Below are 7,037 nucleotides of genomic sequence, written 5' to 3' on the forward strand. Positions count from 1 at the left end.
ATCTGTAGGGGTTCCAGACCAAGAGACCGCCCAGTCCCCTCTGGGCAATCTACCTGACATTAGTCAAACAGTCCTCTTTGTATTTAGGGTTTTCATGGAAGGACCTGATGATGATGGTCACGTAGACTTCTGGCTTTCAGTCCATCAATGTTGGTGCATCAGGATGCTTTGAGTAGGTGGTGGTGGCGCAGGCCACCGGAAAAAGAAACAGAAGAGAGAGTTGGGGTCAGTATGGATTTTGGAGCCACTGTGAATAATTATTATGAAGAATTGAACATACAGAGTATCAGGATTAAGTTAAAGTGAAGTTATGAGAAGGCCATGTTAAAGTAATGTGTTTTCAGCAGTGTTTTAAAGAGCTCCACTGTATCAGCCTGGCGAATTCCTATTGGCAGGCTATTCCAGATTTTAGGTGCAATCTATCTATGGAGTGCCTTTCATATCTATCTATCTATCTATCTATCACATAGTGCCTTGTGATGAACAACATCAATGTTATACTTTATCTGTCTACTACAGGGGTCCTCAATCACAGTCCTGGAGGGCCGCAGTGGCTGCAGATTTTTCTTCTAACCCGGTTGCTTCATTAGAAAGAAATTCTTGCCAATAATTGAATTTCATGGCTTGTTAGTTGCTTTAACTCTGCTACGTCAGGTCATTCTCATATCCTAGATTTTCTTCCCCTTTTTGAGGATATCATTCAAATGATTTGAAGTCTGAAACATCCATCCATTTCCTAACCCGCTGAATCCGAATACAGGGTCACGGGGGTCTGCTGGAGCCAATCCCAGCCAACACAGGGCACAAGGCAGGAACCAATCCCGGGCAGGGTGCCAACTCACCGCAGGACACACACAAACACACCCACACACCAAGCACACACTAGGGCCAATTTAGAATCACCAATCCACCTAACCAGCATGTCTTTGGATTGTGGGAGGAAACCGGAGCGCCCGGAGGAAACCCACGCAGACACGGGGAGAACATGCAAACTCCACACAGGGAGGACCCGGGAAGCGAACCTGGGTCTCCTAACTGCGAGGCAGCAGCGCTACCACTGCGCCACCGTGCCGCCCAAGTCTGAAACAGATGAATAATTCTCAGTCCTTCACTTTTTTCTCTTCACTTTCCGTCCAAGTATTTCATTAAACCCAACAGTCCATGATAAATACACAGAGGTGTAAATGGTAACAAGCTAAATGGAGAAATGCTGGTCTCTTTTGTCATTTGCATGTTATTGCTAATTAGGATCAATGAAAAACCAAGAATACAGCTGTTTAAGACTAAAATTACCAATAAGGGTTCAAAATCTTCACAAGTGACACAACTAAAATGAAGGAGAAGTGTGACTTGAGCAATAAGAGCTTCTTATTAAGCAATTGGGTTGGAGCAAAACCCTGCAGCCACTGCGGCCCTCCAGGACGGTGATTGAGGACCCCTGGTGTAGTGTGTTCAGTTAAATGGTGCTGTTAAACTGAGCTGATGGGTGAATTGGGCAGGCAGATTACGAAATTGGACAGATGAGGAGATGACAGCATGAGTGAAGGGTCTGAATCCTTTCTGAAGTCACTGCGTCTTTATTGCAAGCTATGACTCCTCTTTATTTATTTGTTTTTTGTATTTTTGTCAACTGCTCTGAGGAAACAAACAAGTCAGAGTTGCCTTTGTGCTGTGTATACATGACAATAAACCTGACTTGACTTCTGTCATTTTTGTCGATAGAAGGTACAAAGCCACAGCCCGTGTGCTGACCACACCAGAAGATGTTTGTTTTAACCCCACCCTATACTGACTAGCAGCACAGGACTGTTGCCTGTGAATGTGGATCTCCACATGGCAACCATATCAGGAGGAATAAGGATGCTGGCCATTTACTCATTTACTGTACATCTGCTGCTAGCAACGTTTATCTGCCTTTTAGTCAGGCAGGCTAATTTGAAAATGTGTACTTATCAAATTACACAGGAAATCAAGCTTATTTGCTCAGAGCCTGTGGTTAACGTTGAAAATGAGGCCAGATCATACTGCGAGCATTCCAGGAGGACACATTTACGGTTGAGCTGGGAGTTTCTGCAAAGACTCCAGTGACGGCAAATCTCAGTACAATTTACAAGATTGATTCTGGATTGTAAGCTCCGGTAGCAGGCTGGGTAGACTGCTTGTTTTTTGCTTGCTTATTTATTTATTTTTGCAATGCCTACTGGGATAACCTCAGCCCCTAAGATCCTGAATTGGATTAAGTGGGCTTCTGGGGCAAGGCCAGGATTGTCAAAAAGTGCTGGCTCATGAAACAACTCAGTCAAATGTTTGAGATCAGCAGAAATGAAAATAAATCATCTACTCTAAAACTCAATTTATAGCACATTGTGAGTGCAGGGAGTCATGGATGATAATTTATTACACTGTCTGTAACAATCTTTTCATAGCCTAATGGAAATGGGAAGTGGGTGCCCAAAATGTATCACTTTAAATATCCTTAGTTTCGTAGTAACTGTCAAGATCTTATTAAATTGCTTTTTTATTATTTAAGATGTTATTTACACTCATTGAAGAAATGATTAGGAGTGCTCATCCATGTGATTATGTAATCAGCCAGTCATGTAGCAGCAATACAATGCATGCCTCAGGCTGATAGAGGGCAGGAGGTTCAGTTAATGTTCACATCCAATACCAGAAAGGGAAAACAACGTAACCTCAGTCAGTCAGTCAGTCAGTCATTGTCCAACCCCCTATATCCTAACTCAGGGTCACGGGGGTCTGCTGGAGCCAATCCCAGCCAGCACAGGGCGCAAGGCAGGAACAAACCCCAGGCAGGGCACCAGCCCACCACAGGGCACACACACACCCACACACCAAGCACACACTAGGGAAAATTTAGGATCTGCAATGCATCTAACCTGCATGTCTTTGGACTGCGGGAGGAAACTGGAGCACCCGGAGGAAACCCACGCAGACACGGGGAGAACATGCAAACTCCACGCAGGGAGGACCCCGGAAAGCGAACCCAGGTCTCCTCACCGTGCCACCCATGTAACCTCAGTAATTTCAATAATTGTGTGATTGCTGGTGCCTGACCGGTCACTGATCTCCTGGGATTTTCACAAACAACAGATGGAAAGGCCTTGTTGATGACAGAGGTCAGAGGAGAATAGTCCGATTGTTTCAAATTCACAGAAAGGCTACGGTAACTCAGATAGCCACTCTGTACAACTGTGCTGAGCAGAACAGCATCTCAGAATGCACAACTCATCAAACCTTGAGGTAGATGGGCTACAACACCAGAAGACCACGTCAGGTTCCACTCCTGTGAGCCAAGACCAGAAACCTGAGACTGCAATGGGCACAGGTTCACCAAAACTGGACAGCTGGAGACTGGAAAAATGTAGCCTAGTCTGTTGAGTCTCCATTTCTGATGATGGTAGGGTCTAAATTTAGTGCCACCACCCTGAATCCATGCTCCTGGTTTCAACAGTCCAGGCTGGTGGTGGTGGTGGTGGTGTAATGGTTAACTGTCACTCGAATGAAGCAGCCTATTTAAACATTGTTATTGAATATGTGAATTCCTGCATGGCCACAATTTACCCATCTTCTAATGCTTACTGTAAGAGGAGAATGGGCATTCCTGTGAATCGAAGGATATCCCATTACATGTATGAGATGTCAATGCAATGACGCAAACAAACTGGCCAGAGGGACAAGGAAATACATTTTGTAACTGGCTGGTAAACTATAGCAGACAGGCTGAGAAAAACTGAGGATCTGGAATGGTTCCAGCCCCTGTATGAAAGGCCAGAGTAGACCTCACATAGGAACCAAGTTGCAACACCCCTAGGGGTGCTTGGGAGATGGAGTCCAGAAATACAGGCCTGTCTTGGTTCCTGGGGATCGAGAGATGGTGCTGTCGGGGAAGGACCTCCCTACTTTTTCATCTGGAGGATATGACGGGGCATCGGAAGCACTCCTGGGTCAGGCATTAAAAGAGACCCTCATATCATTCATTGAGTCAGAGTTGGGACTCAACACTCTGTGGAGGTAGAGAGGAGGAAGAATTGTTTGGAGAGGTGATTATTGGAAGGTGCATTGGTAGAATAAAAATCCTTTATTTTATTCAAAAAACATCCACTGCTTTACTGTGTCTTGGGTTTGGGCCCCCCCTTGTGGTCACGCTACTTAGTGCACCTTGTCACAATCACAAAGCAAGTCAACTCCAAACCAGTTTCATGAACATGACAATGAGTTCAGCGTTCTTCAGGGGCCTTCTCAGTCACTGCATCTGAATTGCAACAGAACGCCTTTGAGATGTGGTTGGACGAGTTACTCGCAACATGAAACTGACAAATCCGTAGAAAATGTGTGATGCAAACGTGAACATGGACCAAAATCTCAAAGAAATGCTTCCAAAATCTTGTGGAATCCATGCTTTGAAGAAGGGAGGCCATTCTGAGAGCAAAAGGAGGCCCTACCCCATATTAGTGTTGGGGTCTGAAGAATTTCTTCCATGAGAGTATTTTAATTATTGCTTTTGTGATGTCATTGTGGCTCTGTTTTAGTTTTGTTCATTACTTTAAACGTGGCCTGAAGATGAGGGAACAATTGACCTCATCACTCCACCATTGTAAAAGATGGCGTGATACGCAGATTGACGTCCACACTGTGTGTTGTACAAAATCATCTCCCTAATCGTCCTCTGTCTCTAATTGGTTCGCTCAACTTCAGGGGTCTGCTCTTGGTCTGTTACTTTTTCTTAATAATATTTATAACATGGATTTTGGTATAGATGGTAAACTTGTAAAATTTACTGACAAGAGTAAGAGTGGAGCAATGGCAGACACTGAGGAGACAGTAAAAACAATTCAAACAGAGCTGGACAAGCTTCAGACCTGGGTGAACACTTGGAAAATGCAGTTCAACGAGGAAAGGTGCCACACGAGGACAAAAAGAACGTCAACTCTAAGTACGAGATGGGAGACACTGTCCTCTGAAAGTCTTTTAGGAGTTTGTGCTGTGTCACAAACTCGAACAAGAGCCATAGCAAGGTTTGGGCTAGCCACCCGTATATTATTTCCTGGCTGCAAAATTGAAAACAAGTGATAGCACTGGTGTGCACAAATAGGAGTCCAAAACAGAACTGAGAGGATAAGGGAAAGGTGGCGGCTTTTAAAGGCCAAAAGAGGAAGCGAAGTCCAAGGGGCCGGGACCAAAAAGGGTCTTCAGCCATAGGCTTGGGCCCGGAAGTGACATCAACAGGGCCAGGTGGAATCTTCCGTGGATGGTCTGCAGAAAAGCGAGAAAAAGAATCAGTGCACTCTGCCACATCCCAGTCAGATTCAGAATTGCCCTTACTCAAGCCCTTTAGCTGCCCCCCATATACTGTACACGTATGTGATAGCTGACATAACGTTTTCATTTCCTATGCAGTGTGCAGAAGTTATTTAAAAAGGCAAATAAAATGTTAGCTTATATGGTAAAATGAGTGGAATTTAAATCGTTATTTTATGTTCAGACTACATACAACACTAGTGAAACAGGTGCCACTGCAACAAGATAATCCATGTTATTCACGTCACCTGTCAGTGGGTTTAATGATGTGACTGACTGTATGTAATGCACTCGTGAGACCACCTCTAAAGTGTGGTGTGCAGTTCTGGTCACTGCGATACAAGAAAGACATAACAGCACTTGAAGCTACGCAGATAAGATCAACTAAGAGCATCCCAGTGTAGCGGTCAGAAGCCGCTAAGATTCACACCGTCGTGGAAGACGGTGATTTATTTATTTTATATGAGGATTACCAGGGACAACCCCAGCCTTGGCACGACCCACACACACACACACTACAGAGACAAAGAAAACGCACTGGGAACTTAAACGAAAAAAAAAAGTGTAATGAAATTAAATTTACTCAATGAAAACAATAATACCACCCCTGATCCCTTCGGCGATATTACAATTAACAGAAACACGACAAACACGCAGTAAAGTCCATGTATGAAATAATAGCGGTGAAGTTATGTCCAGTGATTTGAATGAAGCGAGGGAAATGGAAAAACACAGTCCTACCGGTAGTTGCTGAAGTAAGTTGACAGATGAATGGTTCAGGAGCGCTCCTTCATCCGTGAAAGTCAAATAATCCAGACAACGTCCTCAGTAACAGTAAACAGGTAGACAAATGATAACCAGACCCCAACAAACAATACAATCCAGGACACGATGATATATGGCAGACAACGACAGGCAGTTCAACGGTTATAACAAGGACCAAACAAACAAGAACAAAACTTTTTTTTCTCTCTTTGTCCCCTGCCCTCCTTTTGAACCCGTCTGGCCACCTTTGCCCCCAACAGCCCTGCAAGGACTGCTGGGAGATGCAGTTCTAACCAATGGTAGCACTGCTACACCAGGACTTAATGACATGTCCTACTGTGACAGACTCAGAGAATTAAACCTGCTTAGTCTTTGTAGCTTTGTAGTGGAAAGAACTTTCCTCTGTATTCAAATAAATCAGGTGAAAAGGCAGAATGGTTCTTAATTTGCACAGATATATTGAGGGATCACTCAATAAAACAATCCATCCACTTTTATGCTTCCTCATCTAATACATCACGTCATCTGACTCAAAATATGTAGAGCTTCGTCCAATCAGCGAGTGCCACCAGTGTTTTCAGACTCGTTTTGACTCTCCCATTAATCCGAATATTGCCTTTTACGGGGGTGATCTGTGGACACGTCTATTGATTTTAGTATCACTTTATAGGTGGGGTGTTTGGGCTTTCCCATCAGTTTATTCCCACTTTCTAGAGGGATGTTTGTCACTCATCTACTTTTCATCTACATTTACCCTTAGCAAATATCTTGGTGGCTTCTCTGAGAATTGGCAAAAGCCTTAGGTACCCAGGCTTGAAACAGCATTTAGCTAACCCATTAGGTACATTCAGTTCTTATCTTTATGTTTAATAATTCATAACTTTATATTAGCATAACTTGCATTAAATTGTAAGATTATATTGTGTATTGATTAAAAATATTGATTACAATTC

Source organism: Polypterus senegalus, chromosome 3 (genome assembly GCF_016835505.1).
Source record: "Polypterus senegalus isolate Bchr_013 chromosome 3, ASM1683550v1, whole genome shotgun sequence".
Taxonomy (NCBI): domain Eukaryota; kingdom Metazoa; phylum Chordata; class Cladistia; order Polypteriformes; family Polypteridae; genus Polypterus; species Polypterus senegalus.